The following is a 27742-nucleotide window of genomic DNA, read 5'->3' as shown; positions in this document are numbered from 1 at the left end:
ACTAGACCAAGTTGCCCAGAAGTTCCATATGACCTGGCCTTGAGCACTTCCAGGGATGGGGCATCCAGAGTTTCTCTGGGCAGCCTGTGCCAGTGCCTCACCACCCTCATAGTAAAGAATATGTTTACTAAAAGCTCTTAAAAGAAGATAATAAATAATAATAATAATAATAATATATTAGTAATAAGAGAGAAAGAGTCAATTGTCACCAAAGTAATGTGTTTATCTGTGCAATACTTGTGTTGTTTGAAATACATGTATTTGTAAGGGATCCACCTAATCTAGTGAGTGGCATCCATGCCTATCACAAGGGGGTTGGAGTTAGATGATCTTTAAGGTCCCTTCCAACTCAAGCCATTCTGTGATTCTATGAAAAAGGAACAAGTAGTGAAATGACAAAATTTGCAGATGCCACAGAATGATTCAGGACATTGCAGACTGAAATACATTGTGAAAAGTTGCAAAAGGTTCTCAGGACACTGAGTGACAAGGAGATACAATGGCAGTTGGAAGGTAATTTTTGTTAAATGTAAAGCTATACACACAGGTAAGAAATTTCAACTGCATATAAATTGATGCAACCTCTAAATTAGTTTTTGCCACTGTGCAAAGTGATCTAAGAGCCACTGTTCCTGATGTTTTCAGAATTTCCACTCAGTCCTGAAGAGCTGTCATAAAGGCAAATAGAACATTGCAATTAAAAACAGCAGAGAATAAAACATAAAAAAGCATTATGCCAAAATAAATTATTATTATTATTAATAATAATAATAATAATAATAATAATAATAAAATAATGTGACTAGTGTGACTGTACTTTGTGCTTGTATAGAATTCCTTTACTTTGTCTGAAAAAAGGAGATACAAAAAAAGAAATACATGTAAAGACAGATAAGAGCAAAATCATGAGGAATCTTCTCTATAAAGAGGCGGAAAGTAGTTTAGGATTTTTCAGATGAGAAATGCTGGGAAGAGTAAGATAGAGGGATGCAAAATCATGAGCTGCATGGAAAAGGCGAATATATATATATATATATGGTCAGAGGAAAGTTCAATACTCACTACTATCAGAAAACACAAATAAGAAAAAGAAAAAAATGGTCTGAAGCTAGTAAAATTAAGCATGTTTTCATTCAGTATATACTGTGGAATTCAATACCTTAAGATTTTTAGAAGGTCAACTGTACAAATGGGTTTAAAACCAGACACTTTTGTGGAAGAAAGTTCCCTCAGCAGCTGTAAATGCAACCTGTAGCACAGATTACAGCTAATGAGAGAAAGTGAACAGGTTTGAGGGACATACCACTCCAAACACCACTTTCGTCTTTCAAGCAAGAATTTTATTTTTCAGTTTAGGGCCACAAGCATAACCACATAACTATTAGTAAACTTTTTGGCTCTTTCACTGCCTGTAAAATTGACTTAGGTGTTGGTATCACAGAATTTCTGAAATACTGTCCTGTGTCTTTAAAGTAATTGCCCTCTGCACAATTATTCACAGTTTGTTCATTAACTTATTTAAGGTGTGTGAAGACAGCCTTTAATTAGCAAAGGGACACAGCAGATGCTTTTCAAATCCATTAAACTCTATGCACAAAAATCTGCTTCACAACATTGTGCCAATGGCCTGGAACTGAAAGTAAATAATTTTACTGTGAGTTATATTCTTTCTATTTCAATTGGCTGATTAGATGCACTAAACACTGAAATGCTCTCCTGGCAAAGGGCATATTCTGTTTTTGCTGTCTACTGCTATTTAACTTATCTGAATATATGCTCAAAGTTTGTATTTCATGTATGTCTGAAAAGCTTAAAAAATGGTAGTAATGAATGTTTCTGCTTTCTTTTAGTCTGCCTTCTCTGACTGTTCACGCAGATGGTAAGCCTGCATTTTATCACAGTCAGAAGGTAAGTTGACCAAAGAAACTCCCCATATATTCTGCAATACAAAAGTGCAATATCTAGTGCCTTGTGTCCCTCAAAAGTACTTGTAAACTATGATTTAAACCCTCTTAACTGCTTTTTCACTGGTCTAAATATGTTTAGCTCTTGAATTCCTTCCTTGTAAGAGTTTTCCTATACAGAGGAAACTGGGACACTGTTTAGATAAGCAGTCAGATGTTCACAATGTTGTCTCAGCAAACTTTCTATTAGTCTTTGGAAAGTTGCCAGATTCCAATTTAAACTAAAGGGCACCAGACTGAACTGAGGAGGGGCAGAGAACAGAATTAAAAAGACTAATTCAGCTGCAATCACAAATGTAGGTCTGACCCAGGATTCAGCTTTGGCAGGGACCTTCAAATAGACTTTCTTTAAATGAGGCCAAGGAGAAACATTTTATTTTAACACATCCAGGTGATGAAATATCTAAACACTGGGGTTAGTGATTATATTTACTAGGTGCAGAGGAACGTTGATTTAGTAGATGTGCTATGTAATGACTTGTATGTGATACACTATAGGCACATACGCATTAGTATTTCCTATACTGCAATCAATTTTGCTTGCAACGAACGTTCCCTATCAGCTTTCTTTTCTGTTCTTTCCCCCTCATCCCCAACCCTGTCATTCCAGGAATAAATGTTCTGTTACTTCTTAGGAAGCTAAAGCAGATTTCTTTTTTTCAGTACGTGCTTTATTTTTTTTATTATTTTATTTTGGCTGAAGCAAGCAGGAATGTTTCAAAATATTATATTCATCAAAATCTGCTTTCTTAGTATTTAAATTTGCAGCAAATCTACCCTTGGCATCAGACTACCTCCTAAAGGCTTAAAGACGTACACAGCTGGCTATATGCAACCATAAACTCCGTGTTTTCTAACAGCAAAGATCTTGGCTAACCTCTTGTTCAGCTTCATTCCAAAGTGCCTATTAATTTAGATGATTCAGATCTGTAGCTTTCCATTCTCCTTGGAAATAATATAACTGTTTTCTAAATTGTAGCCAAACTGCTTTCATCATTACCTATGGTTCTTTTCACTAACACTATGAATTGGTGTTCCAAGAAGACATTCCCAAAAATCACAGAAAATGAACATCTGATACTGTTCTCAGTAAAGATGAGGAGAATTTGTAAAGTGGTTCCAGTGCAGCAAATTAGAAGTGCTCAGAAGATCAGAAACCCTCAGTTTTGGCCTCTAATCTGATGTGTCCTTCTCTTACTTCTTTCAGCTGTTCAACAAATTGAATCTTAGCTAGTAATTATGGAATAGCTCAGTCTTTTTATTTGTCTCTCCTGTTTCACAAGTGGAATTGAGTGCTGCCAAATGCTGCAGAGCTGTTTGGATTAAGAGTCCTGGCATTAACAATCCTGGCAGTCCTGTTAGACATGCTTAGTTTCCTTTCTAACCTCTTTACTCAATCCCAACTCCAAAATTTGCCAGTCTAGAAGGCTTCAAAAAATAAAAATAAAAAAATAAAAAAGTCAAAACACTGACACTGGAATTGTTTTATTTCCTAAATTTGCTACAAGACTTGTCATTCTGATTTGTCTGGTCACTTCTCTCCCAAATGTTTAACTGTTTTGCCTGTTCTTTACCTTCTCCATTATCTTACATTAATCACTGAACACATGCTGTATTTCACACAGGAGGTCATGTGAAACTAATATGTCCAGGTGAGAGTTTAGCTGCTCTGACATTTTACTCAAAAAAGACCTGTTGTTGAGATAAAAGCAGTGGCAGCCACCAGTGTCTGATATTCTCCAGTGGAAATGCTGCAGGCAAAAACAGCAAGGACTGGATGGACAAAACATAACTCCTGCAAAATTTACTATGCAAGCTAGATAACACTTGAAACTTTTTGTTTTTAGAGAGTTGCCATATGTTTCCTTACTTTAACCTATGTTTTGCTGTAATGAGACTAAGAGAGTGATATTGGACCAAACTTCATATAAGTGTTTGCTGAAATGAGTCCTCAGTTCTTCAATGACTTCTATTCTTTGATTTATGTCACCAGCTGAGGAAGCTAATAAATATGTAAAGGGGATTTGATTAAAAATGGCATGAGAAGCAGTAAAACCTGGAGTTACATGAATAATTTCACACCCTATACAAGATCATCAAATTTTATCAGCTGGTCTTGTATAAAATGAAAATAACACCTTTTGACAGGTCAAGTAGCAATCACAGGCTAAAGAGGCAATTTGTCCTTTTTGTTGTGTAAATACCCTTGGGAAGCAAAATGATGGGAAAAAATATTGTATAAAACTTAAATCCAGAGTTGGAATTATCTACTCAATTATTATTGCTTACAAGTTAGAAGCCTGAGCCCAAGCTAGGAATCAGGTTCCTCCAATGGATGGTCTGTCTTATCATAACATAGATTTATTTTTTTTTTTAACACATACTGGAATATGTGGTATACATATGCAGTAGCATACACAGTTTGACTCTTATTGAAGTTAATGAAACATTAACTCTTATTTTTTATATTTTTATAATTTTTATATTGAAATACATAGGAATTAAAGCATTAGTGCATATTAATTCAATGCAGTTTTTATTATTATTTTTCTATTTCAAACGGAAGGAAGAAATGTTGTAGAGATTGAGAACAATTAGAAACATGGAGTAACATTTTCTCTTGAGCACACATAAAGCAAGAATAGAGGCTTTGCTTTACTTTCTATGATTTTTTTTTTTTATTATTGTTTATTTTAAAAAGGCTTAACAAAAAGGAGAACTAGAAATGCAGAGAGAATAAAAATCCCTGTCCAAAAAGACTTGTTGAAGTATGAAAAGGCAATTTGCTGAAAGAATTATGCTTATGAATGAAGCAGTGCATGCCAAATTTCAGTCCCAAGCAAAATGTCTGTAGCTGAGTTCTTAACTTCTGGAACAAGGGAATTGTGTGCTACATAATGCTTGTAAAACAAGCTACTAATCCCTGCACATGCTGACGTTATAAAATAAGAATGTTCAGTTCATTTCTAAATGAGAAGTAGCAAGTCCTGAACATTTGTAATTGTTTTGTTCAGTTCTAGTACTAGGAGGCCAGAAAAGGAACGAGAATGGTATTGTAACGAGACTTTGTAAACTAATACAAAAATCCAAATTCTGTCTACTTTCTGTGGTGAAGAAAGCTTGTTATTCCTATACCTGTGTTTGTTAGGAATTGTTATTCCTATACCTGTGTCCTGTATAGGTATGGATCCTTCACACATGCACTTGGGTGCAGCCCATATTGTCTTTTTCAGAGCACAAGGGAACCAGACTCGATCACACTTGCCAACAGTGCCCTACCAAATACAGGGAGGTGAGGTGGACACAAGGCAACCTCTTTTAGAGTTATCTTAGAGATGGATAGACATCGTTAATGGCTTGCTGTAGAAGACTTCAGTTCTACAGTCTGGACAACAGCCAACATAAGCACATAATGTCATGTATGTTACTAATTATTATATAACCAATATAAATAATAACTAATTATAGTAGTTTGAGTAGTCATGCAATCTTGCTTCTTCATGAGGTCATTGAAATATTTATAGCATCAGATAGCTTCAGAGAAAATCCCAGCTATTTAGTCAAGATAGTGATGGAATATAGTATATTGCCTAGGAGTTCTACTCACTGCTTAGTATTCTTGCTCCAGGCAGAATTAGGGGTAGGTACTCACTATATGTGCTTAGCGCCATGTTTACACTGCTATTAACAGTACTATATTTATGAATGTATTTATTAGTACTATATTTAAGAATTGTCCTTACACTGATATTATACTAAGAAAGAGAGGAAAGAGGCCCCAGCCTCTTGAGGGCTTAATACATATCCTCTGTGGTAGTAATCTGTACCACCTGTGTCTCCTTTCAGTCCAGTGGTTATACTTATGTTAGTGTTCTGACATCTTCACATATGCTTCCAAGTGAACTCTGCTAAGCATTGACAATTAAGTTGACAGGAGTTGAACTCCTGTCAAGTAATTCCCAGAAACAAAGAAGCTGATAGCTCACTTTTTGGTGACCCACCAATTTGGTAAAATAAGTCTCCCTTACTTAGCACAGTGGATTTTAATTACAAAATCAGTGTTCATTTATCTTTAGCTGTGGAGTTGGGGTCTACTTTCTTCTTCTGGTCTGCCATGTTGTCAGAAAATCATAGAATATCTTGAAGGGACCCATAATGATCAAGTTCAGCTCCTGGCTTCACACAGAAATAACAACAAATCAGCTAAGTTAAGTCAAGACATGCTGCTGTGTTCATTTTGAATCCCAAGAACACATGTAAAGGACCTCTAATTCAACATTAGATATGCTCTGAAATCTGCTGAATAAAGTGTGCGGGCACAAAGCTTGTGATTGGTGTGATCATTCTAGCAACCTAAGATGCTTATCTTTTTACCAATTTTGAAAGAACATTGTCTTTTCCAAACGTGGTGATTTCACTTATTTATTTATTTATTTTTCTGCTGTGGAGAATTTAATGGCTGTTTATTTGTTTGCTTGGGTGTTTTGTTTAAGAAAACAGCTTGGAGTTAACTGCCAATTCAAGTCCTTCCGTGTATTCGTTTTGCTGGCAGCAGCTTAATAAAGAATCTTGGCTTATCTTCTCTTCACCTCCACAAAGTTATCCACAGATGAACTCAGCTTTTTCGTGGAAGTCAAGAGACTGCACATGAAATGTGGGTAAAGGGAACAGAAAACTCTGTTTGGGAGCTGTATGTGATTAATCATTGGCTGATATTCCCTCCGCTTCTTTTTAGGTTTATTGCATAAGACTCCTGACTAATCCCCCTGAAGGGCTATAATTTGTAAGAAAGTTGAAGTGAACAATATTATTTTAAAGCAAAACAATGTAGCATAAAGGAACACAAGCCAGTAAATACACACAGGGCAGATCCTGTAGAAGTAAATAGATAAAAATTCAATTTGATGAGGTTAATTGTACTCTGAAGGGCTTTTCTTGCCTTAAAGAAAATCTGTTTCAGTTCCCTGTAGATATGGATAATGCTTAATGGAGACCTGTGGTTAACAGGTTTCTTCATGGCTATTCTTCTCAGTGGCCTAGTCATAGATGTGAAAAAATTAAGTCCTAAACTAGAATGAAAATAAAAATTCAGTACTTCTGGGGCACAAGTACTTTCCAGTACCTACCTCTCGCTTTCAACAATGGAAAAAAAAAAAAAAAGTTAGTATACCAATCACATGGTTTTGCATTCATAGCGTGTATAGCTGCTACACTACAAGGCAACTATATAACGCATGATAAATCAGATGAAAGTTTTCCACCATATATTGTAGTGGAAAAATACATTTGTTACTAAACATTTCTCATCAAGGGAAAAAAAAAATAATCTTGATCACCTGCTTGCTGGAGATCCATAAATCTGTGAAGTTATAACTAGCCAAACTTTTAGCTCTCTAAAAGTAGTCATGTTCTAGGGATGTTCCTTGGATGAAACACGCCTTGCTATAAACAACATGCAAACAGCAGGTAAGTATTCACAGTCTCTTGTGCATGATTTAGGCATGGAAAGAAAAATACTTTGAGTAAATAGTTCAGCCACCTTTGTGAGCTCAGATACTGCAAAGGTTTTCCATACACAATTGCTATACCTCTGTGGACATTCATAATAAACTTTGTAAACTCAAACTGATCCTTTTATAAAGACAGAGATCAGTTTCTTTGGGAATAAGGTAAATCAAAGCTATAAAGAAAACTACATGCAATATCACCTAACAAGTGGCTTTTACCTCATTGTAGAACAGGTTTATGGTCATTTGATGCTGAACAAGAAATGAAACATCACTGATGTGGGGACCTCTATTTTATTATTATTGTTTTTCACAGAAGTCTGAATAAACCAGAATATCTTTCACTCCCCATTCCCAGTCTGTGTAATATCTGTTTTCAAATAAGACATTGCACCACTGTATTGGCATTTCTGAAAGGTGAAATTGGATTTCCTGGCATGATTATTTCCTTTTCAGACATTACTGCTATTGGCTACATCCTCTCCAGAACTAATAGGAAGTAAAGGGAAAATATCACTAGTCTATCACAGGACATGGATATAGACATGCACATATAGTTAATGCGTGAGGCTGTTTCTGTCTTTATTAGCCTTTGAAACAGAGATAACCCAGCATAAAACTCAAGCTGAGCAACTTTAGTTTGTTTGTTTTTGTTTTGTTTGTTTGTTTATCCTCTTTGATGTGCTTAACTTTTCTTGTAGAACATTTTACCCTGCAACTTGCATTCAGAAGATTGGATCAGTGGTTCAATCTTGTTGACACAGACAAAAGCCATTCATAGACTTAAAACTACACAGAGTTTGTTTTTGTTTATGAAACCTCACCATCTTGGCTGGAAGGGTGTTGTGTTTACAACCTCTTACAATCCCACCTGTTCTTTGTCTTAAATCTTTTCACGGACAGTGTTTTCAAGTATACACTACAGTTCTGCTTTAATAACTCTCACTTCAAATTTTACTAGCAACAAATACATTCCTTTGCAACCTTTATTTTAAAAGTGATGTCTTTATGTCCTGTGATTACCCAGACTACTCATTTACCTGTTCCAATTTATATTTAACCTTATTGAATGTAGGTAACTAGAACTGAATACAGTATTCTTAACAACATTTTACAAATGCCTAACACAAAAAAATATTAGTGCTTTCCTATTACTGTTGAAAGTATCTCACCTATTAGGTCTTCAGATTTTGTCACATTGAAGACTTACAGACATCCTAGGATCACCCTGTATCTAGAGTATCTTTCTTTTCTATTATTTCCAACCAAGTTGGTACCTTATAGAATAAGCTTTATCAAATAAAGTTTTTGTTTTTAATGTGTACTATTAAATTTCATCTAATTTATTCTGTATCTGAACCAGTAATTTCCCATGAGGGACTGTCTTCAAAGTCTTATGGGAACCACACCTACGTCTTTTACATCCTGATGTTATTCATGGATGTTTCTTTATTCATGTGTTTTCTTAAATAAAGCAGCAGATGCTAGTATCTCTATTGGTTCTAGTTCCTGTTAACAAGATCAGTGAACAGAAGTTGTTTTATCTCCTTGTTAGTTGAACTGGATGCTAAATTAGGTCCTGCAGGATGGAGGGAATGAGGAAATGTTCCAAAAGACTGATTCTCACAACAAAGATAAGATGTATTTTTTTTGGTGTGTGTATATATATATTCTTCAGGGACATATTTTTTTCAGTTAAAGCAACAGAGACAAGGGATTTGACAGCCTTTTTATCTGCTGAAATTCCCTTTAAATGTATTTATTTGGAATATGGAAGGGTGTATTTTGCTGTAATTGTATATACTAGACTACCTTTCCTTTACATAGAGGTAATTTGTTTAAAAAAAAAAACAAATACCGTGTATCCAAAATTTCAAAATTATTTGCATTCCTACAGTACAGAAAGAGTGGCATAATGCTTTTGAGCCTATTTAATGCCTTTGACAGAGGGTGTTGGAAAAGCAGAAACAGGAGGTATGTATTCTATCTATTACAAATATCAGAACACATCCATGGGGAAATCAAATCTTAGACAAATGTATAAGAAGCAGAGCTGAGTAAATGGGAAGGATAAGAGGAAAAAGTTTTGGAAACAAATATGAATTGAAGAGCTTCCAATTATTGAAAGTAGACCTATAAGGTAAAAACCTGATAATAGTTATAAGGTCTATAATATCATACGACCAGATCTCTATGCTCTGAACTTCTTTTTCTAGCTTAAGAAGAACAAGTAATACCAATCCAAGAGCAAATCTGAACTCTTGTCTGTGTGATTAGCCTTACTTCTTTCCAATTCCAGTTAAATTGAAAAAGAAAACCAGGAGGTTATCTCCCACATATCCATTGTAGTTTGCTGCACACATTCTGTAGCAATTATAAACCAGAATGTTCCTATACCAAAGGGATTCTGTCTTGTCTAAATTAAACTGAAACAAGTGCAACACAGATCAAAAGAGTTGGAAATAGCACTGAGACCATTCATATGCAGAGGACAGCTGTGTGTATAAGCAAAACAGTTTTCAGATAAGATCAGTAGCAGACTGTATTTGTTTGCTTAGCTGTTATCAATCCAAACAACTGAGATCTTGAGGAACAATAATGACTTTGACAGTTCTCGTGTAAAAGATCATGCATGAGGATAAGTGATTGGCAAAACCTGATGGAGTTGATGGAGTATTATTTCACTCTTTCTATGAAAATGGTGGTGAAGTCCTTTTTTCCCTGAAAAAAAAAAAAAAAAAAAAAAGATCTTAAAATGCAGAAGATAGAAGGGAGAGAGGATTTGCAAACAAAATGAAACGTGCAGTTTTGACATTTTGAAAGCAATGTTTTGATGTCTGAGTTCAAAATCATTTTGCATTTAGGTCTCGTAAGTTTCTGTATTAAATTACATGCTCTTTCTACAGGAAAGTTGAAACTAATTATTTTTATCTGCCTTTATGCAGAACTTTAAAACTGGAGGAATGCTTGAATTCAAAATTTCTGTACTTTGAAAATGTTACTAGTTTGTGAACTCAGTAGACAAATATCTAATATTAAAAACAAAATAAATAAATAAATAAAAACAGCACTCTAGGTTCCCCGTCTGCTCAGTGGAGAAAGAAATATCTTTAGAAGTCAACAGTTCTGTTTCTTGTATGTGCCCTGTCTAGGGTAGAACAAATCTGGCTGTTGAGATATCTATTCGATGACTTTCTATGGACAATAAATTGTTGATGTTATATGTAAGGTTGGAAAAGACCTCCTAGACCATCTGGTCCAACAATCGCCCACTAATCCATGTCCCAATATCACCCAATAAGCCATGTCCCCAAGCACCACTTCCAGTCTTTTCTTTAACACTCCCAGGGCAACCTGTTCCAATGCCTGAATGCTCTTTCTGAAAATAAATTTCTACTGCTTTCCAACCTAAACCTCCCCTGGCCCAACTTGAGGCAGTTCCCTCTTGTCCTATTGCTAGTTATCTGCAAGAAGAGGACAACCCCAAGCTCCCCACAACTTCACCTGGACTTCAAACTTTGAGGGAGCTAATCTTAGATGAAATGAGTACCCTAAAGGATTAGAGAAATACTTTTATTGAATTCAAAGAGTTTTAGCTCAGAATACTGAGAAGAGAAGAAAATGATTGCAAATAAAAGTAGGGTGATGAACAAAGGCCTACCCCCAAGAAAGAAGAATAGAAAAAACAATTATGTCCTTGAATAATGGAAAGTAAAAAGCTTTGTAACTTATTCCAACTTGTATTATTCATCAGCAGCTTCTATTAAAACAGGTGAGGATGTTGGGAGTTTGTTTATTTTTTTATTGGCATTATTCCTTCAACTTATTCATATATGGGATCCAATATCCCAAATTGCAGGGATAAAAATCAGGAGGGAAAAACAAACAAAAAACCAGTTTTGCCTTAAAATACTGCACAAAGCTTATAGCCCTAAATTTTGACATTAAAGTTTCTTACTAAATTCAATTACTAAGAATTCAGTTGTCCTGACTAGCCAAGTAAATTAGAGATAAAATATTCAAGTTTATCTCAGAGACCTGAGCTGAAGACTTTCCAGATGACCCAAAGGGTCATCTTGCACTTGCAGGTAGCACAGCTCAAAATGGTCATTACTCACAGGCATTTCTGTCATCACAAGTTGCTCTCTGCATGTTCTATACCTCTTTCTTCTATATTTCCCTGCAAACTTTCTGTATTCTCTTCCTTTTCATTTATCAAAGCACATGTACTTTATTTGCACAAAGAAGTACCTCAATGATTTTGCTGATTTGAAAATGTTAACACTGGCTTTAAAGTTAAATTTATTTTATTAAGCACATTAGAACTAAATACAGAATCAACATGCAGGATGTCAATTTTGCTAGACTTTGTGGTTTGTGGTTTTTATTTTAAATTTTTGAGTGTGTTAGAATAAATTTATTCCTGATGTCTCATTGAACTAGCAAAGTTCTGTCTGAAAAAGACTTGATCTTGTGCACAGAAAGAAGAATTTTCTTCAATATGTTTGTATAAAGTAGCTTGCTCTTTCATGACCTTATTGTGGTTTGTTTGTTTGTTTGTTTTTAATTTTGTTTATAAAGAGGCCTTCATAGAGAGTAGGATCTTATCTGACTGTAGTCTTCCAAAATATCAGAATCATGGTCTAACCAGTCATCTAGACTCCCCTATAATCCATGAAGAAAGAGACAACTCCAGGAAGATTTTCACCCCCTTTCAAACAAATCACCCATTTGGCTGGGATAAGTGATTCACAGAAATGGCAGTCTCTTTTTCATGTTGTTATTTTTCAATTGCGCATCTTAATCTTAACCACTGAGCTTTTCTGAAGGTGAAGGTGGTGAAGGTGAGGTGGCATACACCTTTGCTGAGCCTATGCGTGTGCAGGAGTTTCTGCTAGAGCTTTATTCCAAGTCCAAGCACACAGGATACAGTGCATTACATGGGTCTGCTTAAGATAGGAACGAGGGGGAGGTGACCACAGGTGTCCAAAGACAGATGTACCCTGTCTTTGCTCCTTGAGGCTTCAGATAATCCAACATCCACTAGAATTGCTGCCACTGTGGTCATCACTCATACCTAGGCATAAGTAGGAAAGGGAACAAGCTGGGATGATCATTATGCTTCATGCTTTTCCCTGGCAGTCATTGAACTTTCTCCTTTATTCATTTTCTGTTATACATAGCGTATTTCTATTATATTTGTCTATCTCGTGCTGATTGTTTGTTAAATTAATGCATTCAGCATACTACCAATTAAAATCACTGTTTAAAAGTACTGCTATGAACCATAGTTCTTACAAGTCTATATAAATTGCATTTGCAGTTGCTAGGGAATGGTGCCTTATAAATCATCTGCAGCTTTGGATATTTTTAGTGCTTCCTGTCAATACCTGGCCATAAATCTTATGCCATTGTCATTAGCATCCCAGTTCAACTCTTTAAGGGATTTCTTTCATGGCATGGAGACAAGCTTAACATAGTGATTCATGGTTAGAAAAGAGACTACTTCCCATGGCATTTTCCTATTTTCATTTTCATATGTTCACATGGAGAAAAAAAAAAAAACAAAAAAAAAAACAATTTGCTGTTTACTTGACACTGTTCTAAATTTTGCGTATTGTTTGTATCTATAAATTTAAGGGAAGAGGAAATTAATATCTCAAAACAGTTCCTATGTGTTTGTGAACCTTTGTTCTCACAGCACAGTAGAGGTTACAAAAAGAGCTTGGTTTCTTTACCTAATCGACTGAGTAATCAGAAGTAAGGCTATAAAGGCAACATAGGAAAACTTAGAAATCAGAGTAGCTGTCCAGGAACAGTTTTCCTTCTATTTCATGCAGTGTCCTCTAGAGGTTGTTGCCGGGTGTTCTGGACTACTTTTTTCTCTTTATATTGCTCTTTTTATTAGTCATATCAGCACCAAGAAAGGAAACGTGAACTAAATTATGTGCTAGAGATTTATTCTAATTCTCCTGACTGAAGTATTTGTTTATCTCCTACACACCCACAGTAGATACACTAATTCAGAGTTCAGGACTATAAAATGTTCATAATTGTGACTTTAATCCACAGGAAAACAAACATGCAAACAACGACAAAGGCTCCTCTGGGACTATTCATGTGCTTAAAGTTAAGTGCATGCTTAACATTCAGAGTGCTTCATGGCAGCAAACAGTAGGATCAGCTGCCTTGATATTAGCAAAAGTTTTGAAAGAGTCTCCTATAATAATTATTATTTCTTAATAATAGTAATTAATAATAATACTAATAAAATCTTCTTTATTCTGTTCTGTACCAAGGGAATTAATCTCCTGTACAAGAAAATTATTGCTTCTTTTTGATTCCTCTACCCACTGTAGCTTTTATAGAGCCACCTTTTTCATAAGACATATGGACAAAAAAACAGTCAAGTTAGATAGCTGAGTATCCAGAAGTTAAGGATTTTGAGAAATTTTGATATTGGAGTTAAACAAAGTTATAACAACCCCAAATATCCTAACATTATAGTACCTAAGTTATTGCCTTCTATTTTAATTTATGCTCAGACAACATGCCATCCTTTCAAGTTCGGTTTTCCAAGGAAAAAAAGCTGGCAATCTGTCCACGTGTAAACTTTAAATCTATTCCCCAATTTCCAATAAATCTTTATTATTATTATTATTATTATTAATTTATTTATTTAATTTTTGCGTGTGTGTGAGCTACTGATTGTTTTGAGGAAGTTTATGTGAAAATTTAGTTAAATCCTCTGTTGAGGAAAAGCAAGTAGATAAAAAGTCTCACCTGTTATATTTGGCTAGCCGCTTTGTGAGTTCATAATTCTACCTTACACATATGGCTTCCTTCACAATTGTTTCTCTACAAGTTGGCCAAAGGAACACTGCAGTGTAGGGGAAAGCTCAAGGAAGAGCAGAGGGCAAATGTAGAGGTCCTGGGAATGAGGTAAGTTTGATAAGGAGATGAAATTGAGGTAGGGTCTCTGTGGATGTATAAATAAAAGGAAAATCAAGCTTCATCCGTTCTATGTTTCATGGAGCAACTGCTTCTAAAAATGGAATTTGAAGTCTTCTCACATCCTGACCCTCAAGTCTCACCACCAAAACTTCTGGGCTTCACTATATAATTTTAACCACTTTCTGCTTTGCTTCATCAGATTGCTGTCAGCTTTAGCCCTCTCATCAGCTAATTTTCCCTACACCCATACATCTTAAAAATCAAATCAAATTTCATCCTCCCTTTTCCAGGCCACTAACTGGGAATGCAAGCAAAAATCTACTTCATCTAAACTGTAGGACCTATATTAAATCAGGTGAAAGCTTCTAATATCTTCTTGGGAGGGTAACTTTGAAGCCAAGAAGAACTGAAGCATGCTTAGAGTAGACACAGTCTCTGTTAGGCACTGGAAGTCTTTATTAAAGATATGTGATTTTTTATTTTATTTGTTATTTTTCCCCAAAGATCTGTAATTTTGTCAAATTGTTGTGAGTTTGGCAAGAGGCACAATGTCACATTCAAAATTATGCCATTGACAGAATTTTTCAAGGGATAGTTATAAAACGTAGAAAAAGTGATATCTCTCTTTCTGTGATCCAGTGATTCTGGTCTCCAATATTATCATGCCGTGTTTGCAGATGCTTTCCATACAAAGCCTGAGATAGAAAATTTCAGCTTCAGTGGCTAAAGTTGAATAGTATTGTAAATATTTGAAAGCATAATTTTATAATAGAAAGTTCCAGGTAACCTTATAAACACATGATATTAAATAGAAAAGGAGAATACTGTGATAAAATGAAAAGCTGTCTCATGATGCTTATGCAATAGAAGCAATTCAGGTACCTAGAAATAGGAGTCTATCAGCATCTGAGATGTCCTGGGATTTTTGGGATATGTCTCAGAAAGAAGTCTTACAGGAAGTCTCTAGGCTTGTCAAATGGCAAGTGGATGCCAGGCTGACCACCTTTACACATCTTAATTCACTTTAGACATCTTTTGTTTTGGTAAGTGAATCGATCTTAATATTTGCAGTGCAGCTTGCATGAATTAAGATTTATGGTTTCTCATTTTTAAGTGAGTTCAACTATTTAATACAAAACAGACAACACGAGCAGGACTTACTGATCTTCACATGGGTTCTTGGAAATTATGGGTGTTTCTGAAGCTTGTCAATGAAGAGGAATATGGGTATTTCTAACAGGATAAATTCCACCACACATATAATATCATGTTTTGTTGTTGTTGTTTTGTTTTGTGTGTGTGTATGTCTTAGCGTACATAGTTCACTTTATAAGGAAGAAGCTTGGAGTGGAGAAAACACTCCACTGTATGTTCCTGGTCCTCAAGGTATATCCTTGGGACAGCTGTTGACAGGCATCTCATTTCCATGTGCTGCTCAACCAGTAAAGGAGAATAGGAACCTGTCAAATGGATTTTCACCTTCAACTAAAATCTAACATATCAACGACTATTTTCTCTCCACACCAGTACTAAGGACTTTATGAGTTCCAGAATGGTCTTAAAAGTTCCCCACTCATTTGCGTGAAACATCTCTTTTTGTAGAATTGCAAATATTCCTAGTTCAGTATGTGAACGATGTAGTCATTCCAATATTCCAATCAATAAACAATTCCAGTAACAGTAAAAGCTAACTGCAGCAGCAACAGTGCTACTGGATCATTAAGCTACTCACTAAATAAATGTATCTCTTTCTTTTCTTTTCTTTCCTTTTTTTTTTTTTTTTTTTTTTTCCAATATTTGCCCTCAAAGTTTCCTGGAATTACTTATTTATTTATTTTTAATTTGTGCTATATGTTTCCATTGTTATATATGAGCTCTCAGCCATTAAACAGACATGTAGTTAGCACAGTAACACATTCCAGAATTTACTGCCAACTTGATAACATTTTTAATTTAGTGAAGCAACACTGTAATGCAACAGTGTCCCTAAAGAAAAATCAGTGCCATTATTGTTCTGGTGTTAAATTCCTCTAATGAAATCAATTTCAATTTATGCTGCTTTTGTTATAATATATAACTTGTTTTAAAGTGTAAATGTCCTAGCTGTCTGCTATAATGATGTTCTAAGTTTCTGCTCACAAACACGATCATCACTAACAGAATTCATAACTGAATGGAGCCTATCATCAGAAGGCTCTGGTGTGAAAATATTTGGGAGGAGGTGATAGCTATTATTTTGAGGGGGTAATAATTATTATTTTGAGAATAACTAGAGCTTTTGATAATTAAAAAAAAAAAAAAAAAAAGAAAAAACATATTATGAGTCTAGGTATGATTATGAATTAAAGACACACTGATGTCAGAGGAATTACAGAGGGGATTGCTGGGCCTCTTGTATTTTATTTACATGCAGATGCCATTCACCTTACATGAACTGCTTCATCTGTTTTTGGTTGGGAGGCAAGATTTAATCCAATAAGGAGCACTTGCTGAAATATATTCTGAGAGACAGCACAGCATAAATGGAATAGCACTTTAAATTATGTTACAAATTACTTCAATTATATCATGTTGGATTATGATGAGCTGGAACAAAACAATAGTCTGGTTATCCATATGGAAGATGGAGTTTGCTTTTCTGTTACTTGTTTAGTTTATTTATTTATTTATTTATTAGTATTATTTTATTTTTTTATTCCAATAAGTTTTCCTTGCCAGCCAGCATCCTGTATTTATTAATACATTGATGGCCTCTGCACAAAAGTGAGTTCAGGCCAGATAAGAGCAGAATTATCTTTTCCTACCCAGTAAATCTGTAGCCAACAAAAGGGAAAGCATCAACTAAATTGTCACCAAACTTCAAACACAAACTCAACAAGTAAATGTGCATATGCATATTTAGAAGCCTTTTTTTTTTTTTTTTTTTTTTGGGGGGGGGTCAAATCAGTCTCAAACTATCTGCAAATTCCTGGAATATTATTTTTTTATTGTTTCTGTACAGTAAAGAAGGTTTGCTTCCAGGTGGACTCAAGTCTGAATTCTTTTTTCTCCCTTAAAGTAATCAGCTACATATGTCTTGTGAGGGTTCCCACGGTTCCCACACCAGGACATCTTGTGTGATGAATTTCTCAAGAAATAGAGAACTGCTTACTTTTCTCTCCTGACCTTAACTTCTAATGTCATTTTTAGTCAATTCAACTGCAGGAAAATCATTACTTGATGCAATTAAAAAACAAAACAAAACAAACAGAAAAACAAAACAAAACAAAACAAAACAAAAAAAACAACACCTATTTCACTTGTGCAAATTCCCTTAATTTTCGTCTTCCTCCACATCTTTTATTGAATCTTTTCTCCTGGACTGACCAATTTGAGATCCTGGGAGCTTGTGCTCATCCCTTTGTCTTCCACACACATTATTCACAGTGTTTTGGGAACCGGAAAACATTCTACCCACTTTATATCTTCCCAAGTCAGTGCAAAGGTGCACTGAAGGGACAGAGAACAGACTGCAGTTCTTGTAAGACAAGAGGAAACAGAGTTGTCTGAGCTTCTGGGTCTTAATAGGTGCTCCTTTCTTCTGATGAAAATGATGTTAGTAGCACAACATTTGAGAGAATATTCTCTGCCTCTCCTCTTGATTGCTTTTCTCACCGTGGCGGTGAAGCGGCTATAGTAGCTGATCAGGCAGGGCTTTCCCCAGATATTACTGAAATTTTTGATAAGACTGGAGTAGTAAATGCCTAGACCAGATTCATCCCTGACTACACACCCCTGAATACACAGAGGGTAAAAGACTGCACTGGACAGATTTAAAGACACATTGAGATCCAACCAAAGGAAATCTCACCAAATACAGCCAGAAGAGAACCCAAAGAAATCAGTAAGGAAGGCTATCTTAAATAAACCAATCTTAAAAAGTGGAAATATTTTAATTTCTGATTTAATATATGATTTAATGTTGAGTTTGTAGTAAAAATTCCATGCATAATTCTTTTGCCTTGCCAGAATGGAAGCTGCAGAATAATTCTTTTATGAAAATGAGAATTATAAATATCATTGCAGCTTAGAACATCTTATTACTAATGCCTGAAAAAATTTATTATTCATAATATTTAACTGTTTTTTTTTTCTTTTTCTGGATTATTACATATCCAATTATAAAAAAATATATTATTAATTGCTGATTAATACAACAACAATACTGAAAATAATGTGGTTTTTTTTTTTTTCATGTAATGTCCATTTATCATTAATTAGCTATTTCAAATTCTGTGTATATTTTTACTAGTGCTTTTAACTCATATATATACACAGTCTTGAAATATCAAAAGAGAATGTCTTTGAAAGGGATAGACAGGCATTTAGGAGTAGATAATTTAGTCTTTTGGCATAGTACTGCTCTTTAGGGGATGCACCTTTCTGTGGATACTGACCAAAACATGTTTCATGATTAGACATTAATTTTGTTTTCTCAGTCACTAGGTTCTGGGAAAAAGAAATCTGAGATTTGTTTTCTTTGACTTAATGGGTCTTTAGTTTGCTGAAAATATGTTATAGAAACCCAAATAACAAAACAAATCAGAATACAGGCCAAGGAGAACTTAGCAATCATCAAGAACAGTATGTAGTTCTCTCTGGAGTAAATCTTATTTTTTGGGTTCTCATGTATTTTAAAGAGAAAAAAAAAAAATGCATGAAGTAAGCTGTCCCAAATGTTTATTACTGTAAGAATGAATAAGCATTCCATAATGTTGGCTGTTTAATTTGTTGCTTTCTTAACCCACATTTAGCCTTTGACTTGATGCTCCAGGACACAGTGACCTTTATTAAACATCCTTGGGAAAGATCCAGTGATGCTAATGTTGGTTTACAAGCTGAGCTAATCTAACTTAGATGTATTTGTGTATCTTCTAATATTGATTATGGTAGTTGGTAAGAAGGCCTCATAATTATTCTCTAGAATTCACTTTATTCTCTAGAATACAACTAGTGTTTTGCTTATGTCTCTTTTTACAGGGAGTTACCGTTAGTGGCAGTTTCACAGATCTTGATTAAAGTAGACCACTGCACATGATGTTTGTTTAATATTACTTCTGAAAAGTCGTGTTCAATATTTGTGTTTTCCTGATGGTTGTCGTGGTTTCATCCTAATAGACAGCTAAGTTCCACCATGCTGCTCTCTTACTCTCCCTTTTCAAAAGAACTAGGGGAGAAAATAGGATAAAAAAAAGATTTATGGGTTGAGATAAGGTCAAGATCACTCAACAATTATGGCACAGTGGACTCAACATAGGGAAATTAATATAATTTATTGCCTATCACTAGCAGATTAGAGCAGTGCAAAACTAAAAGCAAACTAAAAACACCTTCCTCCTACCCAATCCCTTCTCCCTCCTCCCTCTGAGCGGTGCAGGGGAAGGGGGGAATGAGGGCAGTGATCAGTCCCTGAATCTTCGCCTCCGCCACTCCATCACAGTCCCTCTCTGCCCCTGCTCCATGCAGGGTCCTTCCCGAACTGAGCCTGCAGGGGCTGCCCACAGGCAGCAGCTCTTCAAGAACTGCTCCTACATGGCTCCGTACCATGGGATTCCTCCCCCATGAGCAAACTGCTCCAGCACAGGTCCCCCATGGGCAGCAGGTCCCCCCAGACCCTCTGCTCCTGCGTAGGCTCCTCTCCATGGGCTGCAGCTCCGGCCTGGGGCCTGCCCCTGCAGGGGCTCTCCATGGGCCGCAGCCTCCTCCAGGCCACATCCACCTGCTCCACCAGGGGCTCCTCCATGGGCTGCAGCGTGGAGATCTGCTCCATGTGGGACCCATGGGCTGCACGGGGACAGCCTGCTGCACCAGGGGCCTCTCCGCAGGCTGCAGGAGAACTGCTGCTGCATGCCTGGAGCACCTCCTGCCCTCCTGCTGCACTGGCCTTGGGGACTGCAGGGCTGCTTCTCTGATATTTTGTCACCCCTCTCCTATCTTCTGCTCTGCAGTTGTACTTCACCTTTCTTAAATATGCTCACAGAGGTGCTCATTGGCTCAAGCCTTGGCTGTTGTTGGGTCCCTTTTGGAGCTGGCTGGAGCTGTCTCTGATCTGAGATGGGGCAGCTTCTAGTAATCTCTTACAGAAGCTGACCCTACAGCCACCCAGCTACCAAAACCTTGCCATATAAAGTGCAATACAATGGAGAATTTAAGAGAATGTTTAACATTGAGGACAAGCTTGTTCTTTCTGTTTCAAGTATTATTTTTCTTTTCATTCTATCCTATTTTATTTTCCAAATCCACTTTTTAGGTTTATAGTTTAATATGTGGAGTATATGTTATACTAAACTTGACAGAATATTAGATTATATTACTAAGATCTTTTTAGCTTTGTAGAAGTAGAAAAACATGCCTGAGGAAATGGGTCTAGTTTTCTATACCCACATGCAACTTGAAAAGGCAAAAGTATGATGTTCAAAAACATAACAAGCCACTGTATCTAGACAGTCTGAAACATTCAACTGAAGGTGCTATTAATGAGACCCTCAAGAAAATACATTTCAAATTATGATGGATGGCCACTCAATGCAGTCCAAGTATATATTTTGACATTGACGTGAATTATGAAATCTCGTAAATTGCTAATTGCATAATTTTTGAAATTTTTCGCCCTACAATGTTAACTTAGCTACTTGGTCTTCCAGTAAAAAATACTATTTCTTCTATTACAAAGCTATTGAAAAACAAAAACAAAAACAAAAACAAAAAACACACCACCAACAACAAACAAACAAACAAACAAAAAAACCAGCCTATTTTTACTAAATAATTTTTTTACTAAATATTTTTTCATCCTCTGATAGCACACAGATTTCTAACAACATTATAGTGTCAAAAATACAAACATATCATTTTTTTCTTGCTCTTTTTGTCTGCTTTTAATCGATCACTGATCTCACTTCTTTTCATACCCCATTCCAGTACAAACTGGCAAATTACATTGTCAGCTCAGTAAGCAAACCTACATAAATCATAGGCTTCTATGGATTTCAGCTGTCTAATCCCATGTCTCTCAAGACTTCACCTCTGTTCCTAGTGTGTAACAAGCATTGCATTAGTCTAGAATGCGAAGACATAATCCCCTGAGTGATCTGATAGTGTATGATGTAATATATTTAGTCCAGAAATGCACTAAATAGGGAGTTTCTTAATAGATTTTCTCAGTTTATATTCCCGTTGCTTTCCCTGATATGCTCAACAAAATCTATACCTTCCAACTAATTCAGGTCAAAACCTGACCTGAATATTCTGACCTATGGATACGTCCATGTTCTTAGAAATCCACTGCAATAGCAACAGTCTCAAAGGTACCTCCTGCCCCATCTCTCTGTCTCCTTGTTGTCCTTAGGGGCAGTCTAAGTGACGTGAGCTTATCCCACATCAATGTGTGTGCTTTTATCAAATCAAAAATAAAATAAAATAAAATAAATAGATGCAATAAGATGTGTGGTGGAAAAAAAACTTGGTTTTGTTATCATTGGTACTGCCTTCTTAGCCATTATGTGTTGGGTCTGAATAACTCCATTAGGTATTTCTTACCAAAACTGATTTTTACCAAGCACTACTGTCAACTGAGCAGTGAATCCAGTCAGCAGATTCAGAACCAACAATCAATATACAATGTAATACTGAGAGAGTTAAAACAGAGTCTCCCTGCTTATTGTACTCAGGAAATTCCAGGAAATAAGTATAATTTCTCGTTTCAAGCCCAGTTAGTAACTAATAAGTACAAGAACATCAGAGTTATTCCTACTCTGTAAATCCAGAATGAACCCATGAGGGTTCGTGACTGAGAGACCCTGGAGTGGAAGATTTGTTTTCTGCTAGTGTCTTCTGGCATGTTTATGAGTGGAAAAAGTTGTAGGATCGATTACCTGGAAAATAAAACCTCAAAACCAGGGAATGTTGTAAAGAGATGTAAAGCTTTCAGGGCTGGTATTGAAACTATCAGAGATGACATTATGTCAAGGGCACTAGCTCACCTCTGGAACTCATTCTTTCATTAGTGGTCTCTTAGAAAATAATGTTTTCATATTTTTGCAATAATTATGCTTAAAATATGCTGATATTATGATTTATATATCAACTCACATTTCATTACTCTGTTGTGCTCCCCCATACACCTGAGCTCAAGCTGAATGTACATACTACATACTGTAGGTCTTTTGAGCAGATACCATATTGCTATCTAGTTTACTAGGGTGCAGAAAGGGATGAGTCCCATATAAATTCTGATATAAAAGGTAAACATACAAAACTGAATGAATACTGGCACTTTTGTAAGAACGTTTAAAAAATTTCAACAGGCCATGAGACAGAGACACTGATGAGAACAACTGCAGAATGCCATTCATTCTACAGAATCTAGACTTGGCATATTTAGAAATAAAAAACAATTGTCAAACACAACAACATAACCACAGCTTGCTTTTTTTTTTTTTTTTTTTTTTTCTTCTTTCCTTTTTTTTTTCCTTCTCCTTCCTGCTAGGCATCAAAAATAAAACTTATTTTAAATGTTAAATGCTTCAGATGTATTGTGACAAATACAGAACAACCTTCAAAATAAATGAATTATTCTAAAGGTCAGATATGTCTTAAAATATCCAAAGAATAAAAAAGCTATAAGCATATAAAGAAATAAAAGAAAAAGAAGAAAGAGAAGAAAGACAAATCAGATGTGAAATAGTAAAGCTACAAATAAATTATAGAAAATTCATATTTTAAATGCAATTGCTACAAGGACTTCCCTCACCTGTCTGTGCTTTTTTTATGATTTCAGAAATAGCCATTTGTGTTGTTCTATTGTGAATTTCTTCTGAATGTGCCTATTAAATTATACATATTTTTATCTAAGTCTTTCACCAGGACTTAGGACTTAAATTCTTTAATTTTACAGTTTCAATTTGCTTGTTTTACTTTCATGGTGTCTTCTTCCTTTACGTAAACAAGAAGAGTTTTTAAACAGCTATCAGACACAATTTTGTAATTTTAATTTTCTGTCCTGCCCCCCCCTCCAAAAATAAAATAAAATAAAATGAAAAAATCTCCTAGTAGCACAATGTATATCACATTTAATAATCAGGATAATTATTTTTGATGTAAATCAATGCAGCCAAGAGTAGAATTTGGTAGAAAATCCAAGCAGAATATTCAGGATTCATGAGGTGGTAGACTTAATTTCCAGGAAACAGAGTTAAGAGCAATACAGAATATAGAAGAAAGATGGTAAGCTATTTTACTACTAGATCACTATTATTCTCCGTGAAGGGGGAAAAAAAAAAAAAGGAAAATTCAGTACAAAAAAAAGTGACATATCATGGCCTTGTCCTCACTAGGTAGAAAGAAGTCTAAAATCATTGACATCATGGTATTCCTCAGTTTTGCTTGAATTTTTCTTATTTACACAAGATTAAGATCTGACCCTCTATTCCACAAACTGCAAAGAATACATGTAGTCAGACGTAAGTGGATTAGAATCACTTTACTGAATGAAAAGTGGTCGTTAATTGGATAATGGAAAGAGATGGCAAAAACAAGCAGGCCTGGCATTTCAAAAGGTTGGAGATGGTAGCTCAGGATCAATGAATTTATAAAGTATATGACGATTTGGGTGAATTCCAAACTGTGAGATGAGCTCAGCGATTACATAAAAATCAGCTGGTGGGTGGCTCATAAGACATCAGTTAACTGTGACACTGAATGAAAAAGAATTTCAAAGAAACTATTATCCATTACGTATTTTGTACATATATTTCTTTCACTTGCTGTTTCATTTTTAATTTTTAAGCAAAAGCCTGTGTGTTAGCGTAAATAGCATAAGGAATTTTGTCAGTAGATAAAAGTTTGCAAAGTGTTTTTTCCTGATTATGCCTTGGGGACAGCTAAAATCTCCAGGATTATTATTCACTATAATTAGATGTACATCAGTAGATCAGCATTTCCCAGACTTTTTCCACTACTTCTAGGTGGTTTCTTGTGTCTTTTGACAAGGAGTATGAGGCTTTGACAAGGAGTAACAACAGCTATAAGGTTTCCTGGTTTCCTATCCAAGGCAAAAGGAACATCTTGGCTTCTCCCAGGGCTGTGGACGGAGAAGGCTTGGAGGTGAGGAAAAGAGAGGAAACAAGGTGGATTGGATTGGAAAGGTGTAAATGTGAAAATACAGTGAAAACTGGATAAAAGGAGCCAGCTGGGTATAGACCTATTGCTGGTGACACCTGCCTAATGAAGCTTTGCACCCAATTACGACTTATTATTAATATCCATTTCAAAGTATTGTCCTAGGAGAGGGACTTGTGTGTGTGTGAGTATATGTGTGTGTGTGTGTGTGTATCTATATATGTATTTATGTATGTATGAGGAAATCTAAATGGCAGCAGCTGGAGAAGGGACCTTGGTCACAGTTGACCACAGATCTAAGAGGCCACCAACAGGAGACAACTGGTGTGCGTATGTTTCCCTGTGTAACTTCAATCCTATGTGTTTATACGTGTGTAATTCTTTAGTAAACACAACTAGAGAAGCTGTCATGTAGGCTAAAGGGGTCTAGGAGCCAGCTACTGGGGAGACCACAAATTCAAGAGCTAGCTACTTCAAAGACCATAGATCTAGACCAGATCCAAAAGGCCCATGTATTTATGTGTCTGCATGTGTGTAAATCTGAGTACCTGTAGCTGAAGTGGGGTTGTGGGATACAGGATGCCAGAATCAGGGTGACCTGGGACGTGGAGGTCAGCTACAGGCTAGGCTGGGTGTTTGAGGCAGTTACTAGAGGGATGCATATTGTGTGTTGATTTATATACGTATATCTGTATCTATACCTATGTGTATATACACACATATGTATATTCTACCAATGGATTTCCATCCTGGTCAGACATTGAGCAGGGACAGGATCAAGCCATTGGTTCCATTCATGTTTGCATGTATGCTGTATTTTCTGTCTGTACTACCGTGTGGTCAGCAGTGTATATGTATATTTTGGGCAGGCATATGTGTGCCTATTGGGAATCCATGTGCAGCTGTCCTGTGGGCTGGGCATGGGGACACAGAGCTGCAGCAGCTTCACTTCTACTGGACTAGTAGGTAGATTTGGCAGCCTCCAACATCTATCACAAAATGTTTTATCAAATTTCCCTAACTGATGGTAAAATCATGTAGATGTTTTAGCCAGCAAGCACATGTTCACTTAGAGCCTGTGTTATCTTCACTAGAGGTCATTAACCAAATATATAGCACGGTACTACCGTATAATGAAGTTTCATCAAAATCTGAATGTTTCACAGCAGCCAGTCAATGGAATATCTCTGACGGGGGGGAGGGGGGGGGGGGAAGAAGGGAAAGAAGTTTAAACATTCTGTTTTAACATTGTCAAAACATTTGGCAGTTCTGTTGTGAGTCCTATCAAGTTGGCTTCTATATCTTGTTCAGAAGTTAGCTTAATATGACATTTCAACATAATAACGTGTTTCAGCATATGCTATCTAACACTGTGTTACTAAAAGCACTGAAGCACAATTTAATGTCTCAAATAGAGTGAAGTATTTTGTATAGGAGAAAAGTTTGTAATGGTTCCCAATTACCCTTTTCAAACTTATGTCTTGGAGGAAAAATGGCTTATTCTTACATACCATAAGATTTAGAGAATGCCTGAATCAAACATCATTCAAGCTTAATATTCTCTTAGGGCCACTGGCCATAAACAAATACTTTTAAAAGATTGAGATGACTACCCGGGAGTATCTAATTTCTCTGCTTATTTAGTAACTCTTGATTAACAGTTCCTCCATTGTGTAGTGTTCCCAATCCTAGAACAAACAGGAAAAGCTGAACTTCCAGAGAACAGATAATGATTAATTTCATAATACTTTGAGGATCACAATGTCTCTGATACTTAGCTCTTTTACCAAACTGAACAGATCGCTGACATCAATTCCACATTTCTTTCCTTTTCTTGAACTTGTTCCATTACCTAGGATAAGTTCTTGAATGCCTGGGACATTTCAAGGGCGTGCCTATGATACTGTGTAAGTACCTTTTATTCTTTATACATTACATTGAACTGTGAGATATGCATTCCATATATTAGTATGAGATGCAAAGTATTTAAGGGCCTCTTTATGTCATGAGCAAATTCAGTGGCAAATAAGGGAACCCAGCCTTGCATTTTCAAATCTGAGAATACTGACTGACAAAATATAAAAAACTTATTTACACAAGGCAGTCTCAACTCCGTATCATTGCAGGAAGATGGACTTTGGCAGTCATCAGGGTGGCTTTTAACCCAAATGACTCTTTATCTCTGTTAAAGCCAAGCAATACTTTCTTCGATTAGCCAAAACAAAAAGAAACTGAACCCAGAAAGAAACAAAATGGAAAAGTCTGTTTGTTTATTTATTTATTTATTCTCTCTGGGGAATATAATAGGATCTGGAATGGATTCTCCACTATCTTATTCAGAAATGCTTTGAAATATTTAAAACCTATTTGGCTCATTCTGCCATGGAGTCAGGAAATTCATCAGGCTATAAAGGTATTTGTGGTCTGCAGGGAATTGTGCAAAATGGATAGCCACTGTTACCTATGAATAACTTATTTGTCACATTTGAGTCATAACATTTCACAGCCTAATAAGGATAAATGTACAGTTTTATATGTTTAATTTACATATGTAAAACTGAATAGAGTGCTTCTGTGCGTATCATAGCAGTGTAAATAGCAGTAGATTCATGATAACAACATTAGCTACAATAGATTCATGAATTACTGTGTAATACATCCCTTTACAATTTCCACACAGCCCATATTTCTTCTCCCTCTGCTGCATGCTATATCTGGGAAGCTGGAGACTAAATATAGTATTCAGTATGCCTTGAACTGGAATGGATGGATAGACTGACGATGGCTTTTAAAATTATGTATCTACCATGGCATGAATATTCATGTTTGTCTCAAAGAAAATGTGTCCTTGGTTATTCCAAGTTTTGTTAATCTTGGGTCACTGTGTTGGAAGGAAAGGAATGCTTGTAGTATCAGAAATAAAGCAAGGGGAAGCTTAACACTCTCTTCTGTTCATAAGTGATTTTTTTATTTTATATATATATATATATATATATATATATATATTCTTTTTTTAATCACTCTACTATCCACTGGAGGCAGAGGTAGGACTGGTATTACCTTCTTCCTGCAGCCAGGAAGGAGCTCAGGCAAGAGATGGATGCTGTGTTGTCTGCTCTAAGGTTCATTTCTTTTTTTGGTCCGGTTTTTGCAAGAGGT

At 35.9% G+C, this 27742-nt stretch overlaps 1 long non-coding RNA gene across 2 annotated transcripts; it reads left to right on the top strand.

The window, feature by feature from the left end:
- The first annotated feature begins 1494 nt into the window (after positions 1–1494).
- Positions 1495–26499, top strand: LOC106017942 (uncharacterized). Of its 2 annotated transcripts, none has more exons than XR_001191727.5 (3): positions 1495–1654; positions 1851–1908; positions 26440–26499. It is a non-coding gene; the product is annotated as an uncharacterized lncRNA (long non-coding RNA). The 2 variants fall into 2 exon arrangements; XR_011809288.1 differs by lacking the exon at positions 26440–26499 and adding an exon at positions 5179–5596.
- The last annotated feature ends 1243 nt before the right edge of the window (positions 26500–27742 follow it).

The sequence above is a fragment of the Anas platyrhynchos genome, chromosome 4, assembly GCF_047663525.1.
Source record: "Anas platyrhynchos isolate ZD024472 breed Pekin duck chromosome 4, IASCAAS_PekinDuck_T2T, whole genome shotgun sequence".
Lineage (NCBI taxonomy): Eukaryota > Metazoa > Chordata > Aves > Anseriformes > Anatidae > Anas > Anas platyrhynchos.
This window is presented reverse-complemented; position numbering and strand designations above follow the sequence as displayed.